Source organism: Vulpes lagopus, chromosome 1 (genome assembly GCF_018345385.1).
Source record: "Vulpes lagopus strain Blue_001 chromosome 1, ASM1834538v1, whole genome shotgun sequence".
Taxonomy (NCBI): domain Eukaryota; kingdom Metazoa; phylum Chordata; class Mammalia; order Carnivora; family Canidae; genus Vulpes; species Vulpes lagopus.
In genome coordinates, this window is record NC_054824.1 from 141,237,980 (window position 1) to 141,256,870 (window position 18,891).

At 44.8% G+C, this 18,891-nt stretch overlaps 1 protein-coding gene across 3 annotated transcripts in view; it reads left to right on the forward strand.

The window, feature by feature from the left end:
* The first annotated feature begins 7,173 nt into the window (after window positions 1-7,173).
* The window catches only part of C1H18orf25 (chromosome 1 C18orf25 homolog), an 85,593-nt gene continuing 73,875 nt past the window's right edge, over window positions 7,174-18,891 (forward strand). Inside the window, exon 1 of one of the 3 annotated variants that reach the window (XM_041759306.1) lies at window positions 7,174-7,325. The gene's annotated coding sequence lies outside the window, so the exon portion shown is untranslated. Of the gene's footprint in view, window positions 7,326-7,668; window positions 7,921-18,891 lie in introns of those variants that run through there. The other 2 variants (XM_041759297.1, XM_041759313.1) reach the window with 2 other exon arrangements.

Consider the following 18,891-nt stretch of genomic DNA (forward strand, 5'->3'; position numbering starts at 1 on the left):
GCTGCATAAACAGTTGGGGTTCGGGTTCAGTAAGAATGTAAAGATGAATGTGTATTAAACTGGTCCTCCTAGGCTGTCAGATGGTTGTTATTTGAGAATTGTGGAAAAACCTGGCTAACCAAAAATATCTCCTTCCTCCCTGCTGACCTGCCTTGCCATCCAAAATTCCGAACTTTTATGTCATTCCTCCGTGGCTTCTAGAGAAGTTATTGTAGTCGGACAAAATGCCATCACCTGGGAGAGGTAATGTGTTAATCAGCTATTACTCGAGTAAGAATTGGGTTCCTAAATTGATTGTGATTAAGGTGTGGAGAACTTTGAGGCCTTAGAGATTGGGTCCTGGGCCCAGATGTTTTGGTGGTCAGAGGCGGGGAAGAAGGAGGCAAAGAAGGTTAACGTCCTGTGGCCTTGAGTGGTGATGATGACAACAATGACCAGGTCAAGGAAGGTCCTGGATATAGTGAGAAAAGACACATCAAAGGGAAACTGATTTTACAGTTATGCCTTAGGTAGGGGCACTGTGCACACCCCCTTATAAGGTCTTCGTTCCCTCGGGGCAGGGGCTGGCCAGTACACATCTGATACATCCCTCAGACTGACCCACAATAATATGTATGTGTGTGTTCTCTTGGGTAAAAGAATGGAGCAGCTTTGCACACACACTTCACTCCATGAGGCCTCTGTCAGCTGGACTCTTGCCCTCCTGATGACATGAAGGACTCGTGGCAAACACCACAAACAGGATTAAAAAGCTAGAGCCACTCTGCTAAGTGCTTTAAGGGACACATTTCTCCAAAAAGCAAAGTTCATCCAACAAAAACATTTTTTTCCCTGCAAAATAAAAGGGTGATTTCTAAGGCCCCTCCCCTCTTCTTGGCCTGATGGTTACTCATGGTTTTCAGTAAATGACAGTAACTCCAGAGGAGGGAGGCCCTTGGAAGCTGCCTGGTGTCCCACATTACTGGGATTTGCCAGCCTGGGTGGTGAGGGCCCTTCCCTGCCTGCTGCCCCCACACAGGTTCTGTAAATCTCTGCTTCGTCTCCCCTCCGACCTCCCCCCGCTGCCGCATGCCCCCCATCCCGGGAGGCCCCATCCTGTTTCCCAAAGCCCGGTGCCTTTGCACTGACTCCTTAAGAGAGGAGTCACATGTGATACTCTGCTTCGTTTAATTTTAGGTTATTGTTGCTGCTGTCATTCTATTGAAGTACTTTAATGAATGCTTGTATTGTTCTCGGGCTGGAGCCTTTTTCAAACGATCAGCACATTATAAAACACAATAATGAGTCCAATTCCCACCCCCCCCAGCACACACGTGCGCGCGTGCGCGTGCACACACACACACACACACACACACACAATGGCATTGTTAAGTCCCCCCGGATATGTCCAGTAGTGAAGAGTCTGGGATTTAGAGGCAACGGAGCTGGCTTCAGCCCTGATTCTCCTGTTCAGGGCTGGTGACCTTGGGTGAGTTCATTCATTCATTCGTTCACCCAGTCGGCATGTATTCAGTATCTCCTTGTGTCTGTCAGGCCATCTCTGCAAAATGTTAACAATGCCTGCTCTTCCCGACAGTTTAGAAGAGCTTAATGAAATCATACTCGTGAAGTGCTCCACGTAAGCTTTGTGTTGTTGGCATTCATCAGCAAAAAGCTTAAAACACAATGGAAGGGGTGCGGGAGGAGGGCCCCAAATACAGCACTCGCCGCATCACTTGTACACGAAACACACACACCCCGGGGCTGTCTGGCTGGGTCCTGTACTTTGGGAGCCCAGCCTCTCCTCAGGCCAGACTTTGTCCTGCACACCTTTCTCTTCATCTCTGTCCATGGAAGGAAGCCCTGCTTTCTCCAGGGCCTTGGCCAAAAGCTTCCTCTTCCACAAAGTCCTTCCTGCTCTTGGGAATTCATTCCTTCATCCCCTGTGTCCTTCCTCTGCTTTGGGGATTGCCACGTCCCTGCTGCCCCCCCCCCCCCAAGCCCTGAACCACACTGAGTTGTTCCTAGATTGGGCCCTGTTACTGGATGGACAGCATTGTTCTGGAAGCAGGCATGTGGTGCTCTTTTCCAGGAATCCTGGCTCTGCCCCTTCCGCTCATGTGACCTTGGTTGGTGCACTGGCTTCTCTGAGCCTGTGTCCTCTTCTGTAAAATCTCCTTGCTCTTGCTGGCTGTGGGGAGGATGAGCGAGATACCACATGTCAAGAGCCCAACCCAGTGGGTAGACTCTCAGTAGATGTCTTTGGGATGAATTTGAAGGGCGATGCGTGCAGACTTCGGTAGGCTCTCCTAAGAGGAGGAGGCCACTTAGTAGGTGCAATGAGGAACGTCAGGACTGTCTCCACACAGGATTTTGTACCTGAAGTATCACCAGGAAAGGTGAATTCTCTCTCAGAGGCACTCCTTTATGTTTCAGTACCACTGAGAAAGGCAGAGCTCCACCTTCCCAGGTGTTGGGTGCTGGCAACATCGACCACCAGTGAAAAAAAAAGGTGGACACACCACAGGGAAGGGAGATGAGGAGTCTGAGGAGAGATTTGGTAGGACAGGTCTTGCTTCACCTAACATTTATTTAAAACCAAGTCTATCAATTTTTAGTCAAAGGTTTTACAAACCTGTGGTTTCTTTCTTCTGACACCAATTCTCTGAGAACAGTTGAGTGTTCCAACAATTCAGTTCAGATTCTGACACGAACTACCCAGAGTTAGCACAGACCCCATGAGAGTGCTCCCACTTCACATGCCAGCAAGAGGAGTCCCCAGGCTACCTACCCACACTTACACCTGGTTGGTTACAGATTTGGGGGTTCCTGTAAGTTCGATAATTCGCTAGAATGTCACTAGACCTCAGGAGAGTACTTTACTTATGATTGATTGCTAGCTTACTTCAAAGGATACAACACAGGAATAGCCCAATGGAAAGGAAACATGGTGGGAGGGGGGTCTGGGGGTTGGCACAGAGCAGAGAGAGAATGCCCTCCCCCGAGCACCAGCCACCCTCCCAGCATCTGATGTGCTCACCAGCATGTGAGTCTGGTGAGTCTCTGTGACCCTCATCCTTCAGGGGTGTTTATCGAGCTTTTCATGATTAATTAAATCAGTGGCCATTGGTGACTGAAATCAATCTGCTGCACCCCTTTTCCCCAGCCTAGGGTGGGCGTGGGGCTGAAAGTTCCAACCCTCTCTTCCAGAGGTGGGGAGCTGAAAGTTTCAACTCTCCTCCCGAGGTGGAGAGGTTGGTTTTTCTGGAATAGGACCCCTTCCTTGAAGCCACCTGCAGGCCCACCCAGAGAACCCTCATTAACATCAGCTCCTAAGGGCTCTCCAAAAAAATGACAAAACACAGTCCTATCACTTAGGAAATTCCGAAACTTTTAGGAGCTCTGTGCCAGGAACTGAGGACCAAGACTACACAGTTTTTTTTTAAATTTTTATTTATTTATGATAGTCACACACACACAGAGAGAGAGGCAGAGACACAGGCAGAGGGAGAAGCAGGCTCCATGCACCGGGAGCCCGACGTGGGATTCAATCGCGGGTCTCCAGGATCGTGCCCTGGGCCAAAGGCAGGCGCTAAACCTCTGCGCCACCCAGGGATCCCCAGACTACACAGTTTTAATCTTGCTGCAGCCCCTCTGATGCTGTTCTTACTTCAATATCATAGCTTTCAGGGCTGGAAAGGGGACAGTGGGGGGCAGGGGATCTTCTCCATAAGGCTGGTGTTTCTGTGGCTCTGAAGCCCTTGAGTCTTTTCCTCCCAATCCCAGCAAGTCTTGGGAACTACTGTCCTACCCGCCCCCAACAAGAAGGTCCTGGGGCTGCAGGCCCATCCCTTCTTCTGAGATGTGTTCCTTCCTTCTCCTTCAGCGGCACCTAGACTGAGCCTCTCCACCCGCCGCCCCCCCCCCCCCCCCCACCGCCCAGCTTACCCTGTCCCCTGGTGTGGTCAGTCTGGGGTCAATTCCTCGCCAGGTTGTTGGTGGGCAGGGAGGAGTTGCTGCCTGCAGTCTGGATCCTAACACTCAGCAGAGGGGGGGACGTCACACCCTGCTTGCCTATTAGCGCTTAAGGACCACAGCCCAGGCTCCTTATGCTCACTCATGTTCAGCCCACCACCACCCTTCCGGCCACCCCACTCCTTACTCCTCTGCTGTCCAGCCACAGGGGGCTTGGACCCCCGGGTTGTTATCCACCAGACATCCCAGGGGCATTTTCACCTCTTGTCCCTTTCCCTCACAAGGTCAGCCTCTCTGCCTGTTTTCCCTTCAGTCACAAGCATGTGTTGGAGCGTCTTGTCTGCCAGGCTCTGTGCTGGACACCAGGGGAGCTCAGAGGAAGGAGGCCTGAGCTTTGCCCTCAGGGTGCTGACTCTCTTCCTCCTCTGCACACCATGGTCAGGAAGGCGCCAGGTCTTCCCCGGGGCAGCCCTCATTGCCCTCCACCGCAGGCTGATCTCCTCCCAGCCTCTCACCCACTTGGCAGGTGGCCCCAGTTCCTTGTCCTGACATCCTTTCAGGCTTCTGTGTCTCAGCAGCCTGATGTTCAGATGGCCTTCCTCTGTCACCCCCACACAACAGTGTCTACCCCGGAGCAGGGCCCCGCCACACGCTCTGCTGAGTCAGATGCACGAGGAGAAAGAAAATGCACAACAGTCTGCGGCCAGCAGATGTTATGGAGGCAACCCACGGTTCCCGCAACGGGCAGCGGGGCGCTAGCCTGAGGGCATGTCGGAGGAACCCCTTGCTCCTTCCACCCCGGGGGCCCCACAGGGTCAGGTCCCGTGTCATACAGAGCTATTCCTTACATTGAAAGATGAGAGGACTGCACACACTTGTTGAAAAATTTCTGTCCAATAACGCAATTCTTAGTGCCACGGTTTAATGCAAGTTACAGGCTTTCCATGCAGAAGGGGTGTCACAGGGGTCACCTGACTGGAAAGAGGGATGGGAAGCCGAAGCAGAGAAGCCTCACTCAGTCACCCCAGAGAACAGGGGAGTTGAGGGAGGTGCTGGCTCCCAGCCACCATCAGCCACGAATGAATCCATTTAGACTATGTTGCAGACTCTTGTAAGGGTTAAGAGGGAAGTGACTTGTATATGGAAAGCCGTCAGCACAATTCTTGGCTCAGAGAGAACATTCCGGAAACAGGGGCCCTTGTTCGGATGGCAAGGCTCTGGGCAAGCGGGTCCTACAGGCACACAGACTCATGCTGGTTAAGTACAGTGATGTTGCCACAGATCCCGCAGGGGAGAGTTCTGTCTCTCAGGTGTCCCGTCTTCCTCATCTAAAGAGTGGTTCTAATAGTAACATCCACCTTACAGGAGGGAATGCCAGGAAGACCCTGCTTGGTCAGGAAGAAAGGGACTGTAGTCAAAGCAAGCACTCTGATGTTACTGTTCAGGCCACCATTTCTTTCTTTTTTTTCCTTCTTCAAGATTTTATTTATTTATCTGAGAGAGAGAGAACAGAGATCAGAAGCCAGGAATGGGGAGGGGAGTGGGGCAGAGGGAAAGGGAGAAGCCGACTCTCCTTTGAGTGAGGAGCCCGGCTCAGGGCTTTATCCTAGGACCCTGGGATCATGACTGGAGCCAAAAGCAGACACTTAACCCACTGAGCCACCCAGGGACCCGAGGCCACCAGTTCTAATAGGCACCTGCTGCAGGCCCAGCCGCACTGCTGGTGGTGCATCAGGAACAAGCAATGATGCTGGAGAGTTATTTGGACGGCCTGGCCTCCAAGATTTACGGCCAAAGGTAAGAGGAGAACCACTGATACTACAGGCAGGCTAGGGGATGGACATGTTTGTAGGACAGCGTCTGTGAACAGAGAGATTGTGGTGAGTTTATGGTAGAGACAATGGGATGGAGGGTAGATAGTGACATGGATGGGGGGACGGGGACTGAGATGGGCTGGTTCTACAGAGATGGGATTTCAGGAGCTTGAAGAGCTGAGCATGTGATGCATGTGAGATTCTGGGAGACAATTCAGGATCTTTAAGGCATTGCGATAAGATTGTCAAGGAGTCATTTAAAAACCGAAAATATTAGTCTACATTTAGTCTTTCACTTCGAGACTGACAGCTGTCATCTTAGCAGTTAAATTTTCTCTCTTTCTCCCGAAAGAGCTTGGGCTCTTATCACTACCCCAGAACCTGTCACATTCCTTGAGGACTAAGGTAGCAGGGAAATAAATGAACAAACGGATGAACGAGTGAATGAAATGTCATACATAGACAAAAAAATGTTTATCAGGCACATAGTTATGTTCTCAGTGAGTCTCAAAGAGATAGATGGTGGTAGTGGTTGACAGAGCAAGCCCTGGAGTTAGACTATTTGTGTCAGAGTCCTGTCCTGCCACTTACTGATATGTGACCTTGGATGGGCGACTTTCACCATTCCGTGCCTCAGTTTCCGTTTCTGTCACCTGGGGCTGGTGATAGTACCAAGCTTATCAGGTTGTTGTGCGGCTTAAATGCATGAATCCGTTGAGATGCATGCCACAGTGCCTGCCTGGCACATGGTGGGCATTCAAAAAAAAGGTAGCTATTCATATAAAATTATTGTGTCCATTTTTTTTTTTTTCCGTTTAGTCATCGATGGAAAACTCCCAGGCTTGTGGGCAGTCAGCACAAATGAGTGGACCGGGGGAGCTGAAGCGCCTGATGTAAAGGGGAGACTGAGGTTGGGGGAAGGTGGGGCCAGCGCTGTGATTTCCATAATCTCCACCTGGGGAGCCCAGCGTGGCTCCTGAAAAAGACCTTTTACATTTTTCTCCTCGAGCTCTTACTTATTCATTGACTTCTCCAAACCCTGGCCTTTGGGAGCGCCTGCCCGGGGCTAGATCTCGAGTTGCGAGGTTGGTTCGCGGCCCCTTCTGAGTCCAGGACCCGCCAGGTGGCCGCCACCCACTTCACCTTTCCTGCAGGTCCCGCGTACAGCACGTTTCCATCAGAGACCTCAAGGAAGGGCCTCAGACACTCACAGGATGCCCGGGTGCGTCACCCTTCCCACCGAGAAGCGCCAACGAGAGGAGTGACTCTGCAGGGGTGGGATTTGGGGCGTCCCCAAGGCGCGCAGGGGCGGAGCGGGCTCTCCCCGGCCGACCCCGTCTCACCAGCAGGTGGCGGTGTACCTGCCGGGCCTGCCAGGTTCCCGACCAGAAACTTGCACGGGATGTTGAGGCCCCGGCGGGAGAAGAGCGCAGCCGTGTCCCCGAGCCGAGCTGTCGGCATCCGCGAAGAAGTGGGGGGAGAAGAGAGCCGACTCCCTGCTGGAGCCGCTCAAGGATTCGGACACGACGAGCTTCCTGCGGGAAGCCTTCAGGAAAGGTGAGTACTGAGGATCGTACGGAGAGGGGAGCGCTGTCCTTCTCTTAGGGCATTGTCCTTGGCTTGCACTGACTGATTTCCCACCCTCTGGGAAGGACGTTTCTGGAAGGGAGCTGCCTAGAGCGGATGGATGGAGCGCGGGAAAGAAGCCCGGGAAGCTGGTGGCCGCGCGGCCGGCGCTCTGCAGCGGGAGGAGCGCGCGTCCCCTTCCGCCAGGTGGCGCTGTCTGGCTTTCCCTCGGCTTCCCGCGCCAGTCCCTGGAGGCTGCCGCCGCAGCGGCCGCTCTAGCCGACCGGGGCGGGCTCTGTGGTTCCGGGCGGAAGTGAGGCGCCGAGCGGAACGGCCTCTGGTGACATTTTCTCCGGGCGGCGCGGACGAGTGAAGGGACTTGGTGGAGGCTGTGGAGGTGGCGAGATTCGTTTTAGCCCCGGCGGGGCTCGGACCGCGACCCTCTGCTCGCCGCCGGGGCCTGTGCTGAGGAGGAAGAGGCGGCGGTGGCCGTCGCGTCCCGAGTCACCGCGGCCGGGGGGTCGGCGCGTGCCCCGACGGGGCGCGCGGAGCGGGCGAGGAGGTGCAGGGCTGCCCCGGAGCGCAGGTGAGGCGGGAAGGTGCGCAGGGCCGCGGCCCGGCTGCTGGTCGAGCCGTGGGACCGGGCTGCGTCCCGGGGAGGGGTGCGGGCCGCGCGGGGGTGGGCTCTGCGGCGCCGGGGCGCCGGGGTCGTGACGGGCCCGGCCGGCGGGCGCCGAGCGTTCGCGCCCGGACTTGGCGGGAGGCGCGGCCCGGGTCGGGGGCTCCGGTGGGAGCGGAATTGCTGGGCGCCTTGCCCGCCCGCCGGTGACCCTCGGGTCCTCCCGGCCCGGCCGAGGTGGCGGGCGGAGCTCCCTTTTCCCCGGGGGCTGAGAGGAGGCTGGAGGTGCCGCAGCCCGCGAGCCGGGGAGTTGTCTTCACGCAACTTTCGGGCGCCTCGGCCCGCCTTGGGGGGGGGGCGGCGGCGGCGGCGGCGGCAGCAGCAGCAGCAGCGGCAGCCGCAGCCCCAGCCCCGCCAACTCTGCCGGACACCTGCCGCCTGCCCCCGGGAGCCCCGGCGGCCGCCCAGCGCGGCGCGCGCCGTGGCCGAGGACGGGGACTAGAGGCTTCCTGTGGCTGGCGCCGCCTGCGCCGCCGCCGGCCGATGGCAGGGCTGTGTCAGCCTCCAAAATTGACGTCCTCTGGAGTTGGTCAACTTCACCTAGAAAACTGGCGCCGGTGGAAACTGGCGCCCCCCGTCCCCCACCCCCGGGTAAAGGCCATTGTCTTCTCTGACTCCTCCGGGGGGGGCTTCGGCTTCTCCCCGTCAGTGGCGTTTCGCGCTTTCATTTATTTCTTACGGCGCCGACCTCAGTTTATCGCTGGGGCCGTAGCCCCGACGAGAAACCCGTAGGTCACTCGGTCTCCCTTTTTTAAGTCGTCCTCTCCGCTGTCGCAGAAATTTGAGGCTCGCGGGTTGAAGGGATGAACGTCTGTCCGTCCTTGTTCTTCCAGATCGAACCGCCTGAGCCGTTTATGCTTAGAGGTGCTTTTCATCTCTTGACTGAGCTTTTTTTTTTTTTTCTTTCTTTCTTTCTTTCTTTTTTTTTTTTTCTTTCTGAATCCAACCCCACAGTTGGATGAAAGTCCCACCGATGATGCTTTGTCAAGGTTGGACCTCTTAATTACAAATACATCTGGCGGTGTTGCTTAGGCTGTTACTGTCTAGTGTCGTTGGGCACATGCTAACAGTTCGCATCGCTCCCTTCCTTCTCCTGGGATATTTTAAGGATGAAGGCTATTAACTTTCTAACGTAGTTTTGCTGATCCAGGCAATCCGGATTCCTCCAAGTAAGAGCATTGCCTTTTGGTTTAACAAGCATTTTTAGAGGCCTACAATTGATAGTTATTACCTGACGTCCTGAGGAGTCACAACGCTAACCGTTTGTTAGTGGGAAATGTAATATTATGGCTGTCTAATCTGGCCAACCTGATGCCTGGTTTAGTGCGTTATGCACAGTAGGTGCTCAGTAAATAGAAAACGGAGTTAAATTTTAATTCAGGAAGCTAAGATGGAATTTACTGCAATGACCTATGTTGCTTTAAAAAGAATCTTAGTGAAATTTCATGCAGTCCCATTGACAAATAGAAATATTTTTAGCCATTTTTAAATCAGAGTGCTTTCCAGTATCACTGTACTCTTAAAACTTCATGTTTTTCATAAGGTTAACATGTTGTAAACTTCAGGACACGTGTGTATACAATATGAAAGGCAGAGAGAAACTTTGAGGTAATTATACCTAACGCATCAGCTAAATGACTTTTTATCGAAAAAAATTTTTTTCTGACATCTTTTTGTGAAAAATGACTAGAGTTGGAAACTTTGCCCAGTGCTAGCTAGCGTCATATTGTGTTCATAGTGTAGTTGTTACATTATTCACTAATTTAGTTTATATGACTCTTAAATGCACTTAGGAAAGAGTGTCATAATTCTCTGTTTTATACTCATCATGATTAATCCAAGAGCTGTATATTAAACATAAACTCGGCCTTAGATGCTAATTTAATGTAGTTCTGTTGGAACTGAGTGCTCAGTTTATATCCTTCAAAGATTTTATTTTATAAGACACATTGATACATCAAGTCTCCTTAACTATGTGACTAGTAACTTTTTCTAGCTTGTGTAACTTGTAAACTCGATTATTCAAGGAGTTGTTTTGCTGGGATCTTCAATCTTATGGTTTGGTCTAACCTCTGCATGAGTACACAATGTATGTGCAATTAGCATGGTTTTGTTTTTTGTTTTTTCTTTCTTTTTTAAGGTTGGAGCTGGTGTATACTAGATAACCAAACTCTGTGTTTGTAATCTTGGCATTTTCTTAGACCTTCCTAATTTTCCTGCATTTAATGGGGAATTCTAAAACAAATGTATATTCTTGCTTACATGCTTACAATTGGCAGTACTTGAGAACACCTAATAAAAATGTGCTTTTTAATTTATTTTTAAAAAGATTTTATTTATTTATTTGACAGTGTGCAAGCACAAGTAGGGGGAACAGCAGGCAGAGGGAGAGGACAAAGCAGGGCTCCATCCCAGTACCCTGGGATCATGACCTGAGCCAGAGGCAGATGCTTAGCCAACTGAGCCACCCAGGGACCCCTAAATTTTTATTTATTAAGTAAATGCTCCACCCAACATGGGGCTCAAACTCATGACTCTAAGATCAAATTGTTGCGTGCCCTACAGATTAAGCCAGCCAGATAACCCCAAGAATGTGCTATTAATGTGTTTTCCTTTGAATCCTACTGATTATGGGTTTCTGTATTAATTTAGGAAAGAATCTGGGGCCAAATAAGTTTTCTTAGCTAGCTGTAAAATTGAAATAGACATTAATAACTGAGAAAGAGCTATTGAAAACTTGGAGAAAATAGAGGACGACACATTCAGGTAGAACCTCTTTATTCTCACAACCCTAAGTTATTGATTGCTTATTGTGTGCCAATAGTGCTGTAGTTGCTAGAGACATACTGGTGAGTAGGACTGACAAGGTCCTGATGCTGAAGGAACTTAAAACTACTTACACCTGGGTTTGAGATGAGTTTCCAGGTGTGCATTCCAGGCTAGGTAAACAGCCTATCCAAAGTCATGAGTATCGGTAATGTTGACTGGTTGTGTGGCTAGTGCCTTCACTTTACAGAAGAATAGGTTGTGCAGGTACCTTAGTGTGCTAAAGCATTATTTTCTTCTTTTAGGGGGAAAAAAAAAGCTCAGGTGGAATATGAAGGATGTGATAGCATTCCTTTTGAAAGATTGTCTTCATCCTTATGTTCAATGAGTAGAAATGTTACTGATATTATTATACTTTAGAGAGAGAGCACACACGCCAAGTGTGAGCAAGTGGGGAGGGGCAGAGGGAGAAGAGGAGAGAATCTCAAGCCGACTCCGGGCTCAATCCCAAGACCTGAGATCATGACCCGAGCCAGTATCAAGGGTCAGACAATCAACTGAACCACCCAGGTGCCCGACTGGTTTTCATTTTTTATTTTGAGTTGATTCTTATTTGTCAGACTAAAGTAATTTCATAGTTATTTTTCTTTAGTTTTTAATTTCCAGTCTTAAATTTAGATTTGACTGTTGTCATGAAACTTTTCTAAATCCTTTTAGGGTTTATCTTTAATTGTACCTACATTCCCTACTCTTTCATGGCTCATAATAGAACTTAGGGGAAATAAACAGTGTTTTCTGATTCTGTGTGGGCAGCTTCTCAGCACAAGTGGGATTGATGTTCAGTCAGTTTTCACACTCAGCCTACAGGTCCTTGTGGTAAAAGGAAGGAGCAGGGTGAAACTAAGAAGTATTTTATATTCCTTCTATACTTCTGAGCTAAGGGAGGAAATGTGTGTTGTATATAGTATACATATTTATCATAACGTATTAGTAGCAGATGATAGTAGTAAACGTTTAAAAATACCATAAAATAACCAGTATGACTCAGATTTGATGATTGTCTTGTTTAGGATTTGTGGCCTTATAGTGTTCATTTTAAGTTATGTTTTTGTTCTCTTTCATGTCTTTATTCAAAACAAGGACCTCCAATTCTGTCTTAATAGCCAAAAGATAGGTGGTATAAGCCCTAAGTTACTAATTTGACTTTATCCAATTTTAACACTACTAAGGTGAGTATTTTCTAGTGAAGATTAATTAAAAGTAGAAACTTACCACAGAACTTATTTTTATGTGGGTGTGTTTATACTTGGTTAAATCAGAAGCTCATTTATCGAATACTTAGGCGCCAGGTGGGGATGGGTAGAAAAATGAAAGAAACCATTTCTGCCTAAGGTACTCAAATCTAGCGAACCAGATGACCTCTAAGTTTCTTTCCTTCTCTAAATGTGAAGAAAAGTAGGCTATTGCAGAAAAAAGTACTGTATAGCAAAGTATAGTATGGAGTTAGTCTTTTCCTTTATGAAATCATTTTAAGTAAGATATTGGAAAATGAGATTATTCTTTTCTTCCCCCCTCAATGATATTTTTCTTAAATGGGTCTCTAAGCGTGAAAGGAAATGATTGGGGACTTGAGTGTTCTTTTTTCTATTGCCAGCTCATTTACAAAATACTTTTTTCTCCCCCTGAAATTCAAGTTCATGTACTAATAAATTAGTTCTGATTGTTCAAAGAACAACAGAATTAAATCTGTTAAAACTTACAGCAGTCATTCCTAAGAATGTGGATAAACTAGACTTGTGCTTAGGTAATCTAGAAATTTAAGTTTTTATTAGCATGGTAAATATTAGGGAAACAGGAGACTGAAGTCTCCAGAAGTTATTTTTTACTTATTTGTCTGGTTTAAAAAAAAAAAAAAAAAAAAAAAACGTTCTTATGATGTTCTGAGTCAGCATTTTGTGAGGTGCCTTCTGATCAGAGAAAGGTATTGTTGGGGATAGGGAAGTTGGGTGTGGACTAAAACTCTGGGAAAACAGCACTGTTTTCCTTTCCGTATTAAGAACAAAAACCTCATGTGGTTAAGATTTTGAGTGGTATCCTGTCTGCCCTAGTTTTAACATAGAAGCATGGTTTATTCTTACATCAACACTTTATCATCAAGGGTTTCCCATTATTTTATTCCACTACAGTACACTAAATGATTTGCTATGATAGGTTTTTGGCACCATTTATCTTGACCTCAGGTCCTAGCATGGGGTGACCCATCTTTATCCCATCTTTATGTGTGCTATATTCTGAAGGAGATAGAAATGGCCAGAGCAGGGATCTTGGAGGAAATCTAGAACCTGTGTTTTACAGTGTTCTTGATTTACATTGATGGTGTTTTTGAGCACTTAGAGGGCCTTACAATAGCCATGGTGCCTTCTTTGTGTTTGGTAACTTCCTTGGCTCTTACTTGATGCTGGTTTATTCACAGCCTGGGGCTGGGCCAGATACATGTCAGTAGTGGTCGTATCTGCAACATGAAGTGATTTGAGCAGCCATTATCACTCTTGGCCTATTTATAGAGCTTGTATCAGTGGAGAAAAGGTTGGCTGGCAAGCAAGCAAAGCTGCTGTCTTCCCGTGGTTGCAATCTCACAATTTATATTTCATTCTGGGTGGGCCAAATCCATTCAGCTGCGTTAGTTTTTAGTGTTCCTTTTTTGTATTCCATTCTTTTAGCACTCCAGTTTCTTAGTCAACCTCACTCTTGAAGGAAAAAACCCAAATAACTATTATCATACTGAAAATAATTAGCAGTAATTCCTATCGTATGATATTTAGTGTTCAGATTGCTCCACTGTCTCATAAATGTACTTTCATACTTAGACTGAGTCAAGTAAGGTCTGTGTATTGTTTGGTAATCTAAAGGTTCCCCCTACATTTCCTCCCTCCCTGGGAAATTATTTGTTGAAGAAACAGTTTTTTTCCCAGTTTGAATTGGTCAGTTACATTCTTCTGGTGGTAGTAAACGTGTTCCTCTGTTCCCTTGGTTTCTTGTTATTTGATATTAGGTCTAAAGGCTTGATCAGTTTGAGTTTCTATAACATATATTGTTTCTCTTCCCTTTCTTTTTGAGGGGGACAGAGAAATAGATGATGTTGAGTAGTTGCATCAGGAGGCACATAATGTTTGGTTCTCGGTGGTATTAGCAGCTGTTGATACTCATTGCTGAGCCCCATTACTTAATTACTCATAATTCTTCACTCTGAATGCCTTTCATCATTCCCAGTTCTGAGGCTTTTATACTGTACCTGGTTTATGGCTTCTTCAACGCTTTCCTTTTGAGAGCTAAGTGAAGGGAAGGGATGAGTTGCTGTGGAGAAAAGGGCTATTTCCACTATATTGTAATATCTTAGGGGTTTTTATTTCAGTCTTTATCTTTGGTTGCACTGTCCATATTATCCATGCTACCTACAGCTTCTCAGTGGAAACACTAACCCCGAATCCAACAAATAACCAAGTCCTTTGAAAGTGAAATTTGTTTAGAGATACTAGTGCTTAGTAAGACAAGAGTACTATTGTCATTAAAGTATTAAGTTTGTATATATAAAAATTAGAAAAAGGATTAATTTTTTTTTTATTTCAAAAGATTTAGCAACATCACTGTTGTAGACATAATGGAATCTCTTCCTGGAACTGAACATCTGGGGAGAGGGGGCTTCCTTTTGATTTTTAGGAAGATAATACTGCTTTACCTTATTTGTGTTAGTTGCCTAAGAAATTTAGTTTTCTAGTGTCTGATTTTTACATCTTTATGCATAAATTCACAAGCATTTATATACAGTATTCTAACTAAGGAGATGGATTTACCAGGCTGTAACTTAGTCAACTTCACTCTTGAAGGAAGTAGTGTCCATTTTTGTCTTAAGTTTTTATGTGGAAAGGTAAAGGGACAGTTACACTGTTAGAACTCATGTTGATTCTGTGTAATGGAATATATTTTTATATACAAATTATTAGTGATACTAAGCAAATAAGGTGTTTCATTAGTGGTCTTCTGATTTTTAAAAATGAGTCAGTTCATCAGTTTGACATATTTATTAAATATTATGTATTAGGAAAACCATTATGTATTAGAACTGAATGAACTGAAGACGATTAACATAATCCCTGTTTTCAAAGGAGATTGCAATATAATGGGGCTAAAGGGGGTGAGTAAAAACATTTGCACAAGTAACTGGTTTCTTTTTAATTGCTTTCTTCATAATGTGCTGTTTCCCTTCTCACCTGTGTTTAAGGGTAACTCTTAATTTCTTTTGTTTAAATTTTCTCAGTAGTTGCTGTGTGTGTGTTTTAAAAATCACTCTCATAGTGTATGAATTGTATGCCATAGTAAAAAAAAAATCAGGTGGTAATTATTGGTGCAAATTTTTTTGAACGATTACTTATATTGTGATTCTCTCCCACTGTTAGATTGTTGTTATCTGTTCTGATATTCAACTTGTCTGACACTGTAGAGTCATTTTATAATCTTTGACAGTTGCCCATATCAGCAGGAAGTAGGCATATAAAACTGTTTGAAAGCCCTGCTTCATTCTAGTTTTAGTTTCATAGATTGCGATTTGCTTCTTGGTCTCTGTCTTCTCTTCATGTTTACATTGTAAAAAATAAAACTATGCAGAACTTCAAAACACCTTAATTTGGGCCTTTTTTTTTTTTTTTTTTTTTAAGTTTTTAGGTGTAGGGTAGGCAAAGATTGACAGAGCTTAGAAGGTAGTCTTAAAGACTTGTAATTGATTGTCATGGAATTTTTTTTTTTAAACTGTGGTCCCAATTATTTGGAAAGTAAGTTACTGCTTTAAAAAAAATGAGTAGAATATGCAAGCTATAATCTGTTTTATATCTTAACCATCTTGGAAGCAGAACTTTCTACTTTCTTAGGGTTAAGGTACATTGTTGGTGGTGGTCTCCTGATTTTCTTTTTTAAGTTCCATTCATATAAGAAGTGTTTTTACAACAGTGTATAAGCAGCCCAGTTTCTTTGATTTTTAGTGTGAGGAGAGTGCATCATTTTTGAATCAGATTCAGTAATCCATAGTTGAAGGGCACCTGGCTGTGTCATTCAGAGCATGTGATTCTTGATCTCAGGGTTAGAAGTTCAAGCCCCATGTGGGGTATAGAGATTATTTAAAAATAAAGAAAAAAATTTAAATAGAACAGCCTCTTTTATTTTTTTACTTATTTTTTTTAGGAGGGGGGAAGGAGCAGAGGGAGAGGGAGAGAAAAGAACCTAAAGCAGGCTTCTTACCCAGTGCAGAGCCCCAAGAGGGTCTTGATCTCACAACCCTGAAATTGTGACCTGAAGTGAAATCAAGAATTAGATGCTTAACCAGTTGAGCCACCCAGGTGCCCCCCAAATAAAAAGTCCTTAAAAACAAAACAAAACAAACCCAAACACATGTAGTTGAATATTTAAACTGTAAGCCAGCTAGTAATTTTTGAATTTCAAAGCTAAGCCTCTTTAAAAAATAACTTTAAAAAATTTGCTTAGATTGCTATTTGGACTACACCTCCCTTGCTTAATAACTCCTTTCCTTCTTTATATGGCATAGTTTTTATTTTTGCTGAATAATGGTATGGTATGCCTTGGGCACAGTAAGCACAGTATGGAAAAGTATACTGTTTTTCTCAAATATAAAGATACCAAAGAAATGGTAGCTGTGTGTTTTCTATAAAAGTGAATAAAAACAATGGATATTTGTTTCTAGGGAAAGTTATCAAAGAGTATCCTTGTTTACCTTCTTAAATGTAAAATATAGATATACCTTGATGTATTTTTTTGTTGTTAACGTTTACTTATTTTTTCGTAATCTTTACAGCCAACGTGGGACTTGAACCCATGACACTGAGATGGGTTCAAGTTGTCACTCTTTTAGCTGAACCAGCCAGGTGCCCCACAAAAAAGATGTATTCTTGTATAATTGTGGACAAAAACCAAAATATGAAGTGGCTTAGTATTTATTTAAACATTAATACTTTATATTAATTGAGCCATAGATTTAAGCAAGGAAAAAGTGGCATATCATTTGCATTTCCTGTGGCTGCTATTTTGAAAAAAAAATTGGTTACTTAAGCCTTGTATCATTATTATGTATATCTGAAAGGCATGTCTTAAACTAATATGATGCATTTGTAGATAAAGTTAGTGCTGAGGGACCGGTGGCTCAGCAGTTTGAGTGTCTGCCTTGCTCAGGATGTGATCCCAGGATCTGGGATCAAGTCTCACATTCGGCTCCCTGCATAGAGCCTGCTTCTCCCTCTGCCTGTGTCTCTGCTTCTCCGTCCCTCTGTGTTTCTCATGAATAAATAAATAAAATGTTTTTTAAAAAAGTGCTGAAGTAAAGGAGGTAACTGCACTTGTAGTAGAGTTTGTCGTTAAAATTTTAAATGGTTGGGAAATTATTTAAAATAGGGGATTTTAAAATGTCGATGTTTGAAAAAGCAAAATGTCCTCAAGATTCTATTTTAATGAAACTTATTTTTAAAAAATAGTATCCACAGGCCCTAGCCAAAAAATAAATAGATAACCTGAGTATAAATATATATTGTTCAACAAATATTAAGTGTCTGGTAGGTTTTAGGTATTTTTCTAGATGGCTGCAGATACAGTAATCAATGAGAAAAATCCCCTTCCCTCTTGTATCTCATATTCCATGAAGCAGACAGACAATAACCTATAAACACACAAATGAGCAAGGTAATTTTAGACTCCTTTTAAAAAACATAGTAATGATGGGGTATGGGTGAGAAAGGAGGTGTTTTAGTATATTTAAGAAAGGCTTTATTTATTTATTTATTTATTTATTTAATTTATTTTAAGAAAGGCCCTTTAAAGGTAAGTTTGAATTGAGATCTGAAGTACAGGAGCAAGCCAAGCCTTCAAAAGAGCAATGAGGATTGCATTCCTGGTAGTGGGAACAGCAAGTGCAAAATCCCTTGAATCAGAAAAGATGTAAGCATGTTGAAAGAATTTGGAGCCTAATGAAGCAGAATGATGCTGATGTGAGACTTGAGCAATACATGCCTTATAGGTCTTAAAAAAATTCAAATATTATTCTAATTGTAAGGAATGTGTATAGGGAAACTGTAGGTCTTCTTAGCAAGGAACAGTCTTGTTTACCTTCTTCAGTGTACAGTGTAGATGTGCCTTGATTCACACAGGAGAGATATTCTTGTATATTTGTGGGCAAAACCCAAAATGTAAATATCAAACCTTAAATACATTAGGAAACCTTATTTTAAAGGAGTCTTTATAAGAGCCTTATCTTTAAAATGTATAACCTGAATGATCTTTTGTAAAGGTTGAGATGTTCAGAACTTTCATTTTGGTTAAAGGAGGCTACTTGTGTAGCACAATCTAGTCTTAGGTTAAGAAGCAGGTTGGAAATTCAGAAACTGTTCTAAATATATCTGTCTAAATCTATCTAAATATATCTTGGCCATTGACCTACATATTCTTTTCTTAGAAATGAGGATTGTACATTTCAGATTAACTATGAGCAATAATTAATAAAAATAATTAAAATGTTCTGGAAACCTAAATGGAATTGTTTAGGTAGTTGTGAGTGAGTGTGTGTAGAGCACTTGTTCTATGTATCTTTTTAAATTATAGTTTTATAAAAAACCTGGAAATAGGCAATAAAACATCAGTTTCTTTTTAAAAACAATAACTGAAGCATTTTTTTTAGTAGGCTTTTCAGTTGAAATTGCCTCTATCTTTTTTGCTTTTTAAAATATTCCATGAGAGAGTGCCTGGGTGGCTCCGTCATTTGAGCATCTGACTAGTGATTTCAGCTCAGGTTATGATCTAATCTCATGGGTGATGAGATCCAGCCCCCATTTGGGCTCTGCTCTCAGCAGGGAGTCTACTTGGGATTATCTCCCTCTGCCCCTCTCCCCATGTGCGCATGTACACACAAACTATCTCAAATAAATAAATATTTTAAAATAAAATTAATCCTTGAAGCTTTTTGAAACATTGAGGTATTAGCTAATTCATGGTTGAGTTTTATGCTGTATCTGAAATTGACCATAGTCCTTAGTAGTGCATTGTAGTACTAGTTTTCTGATG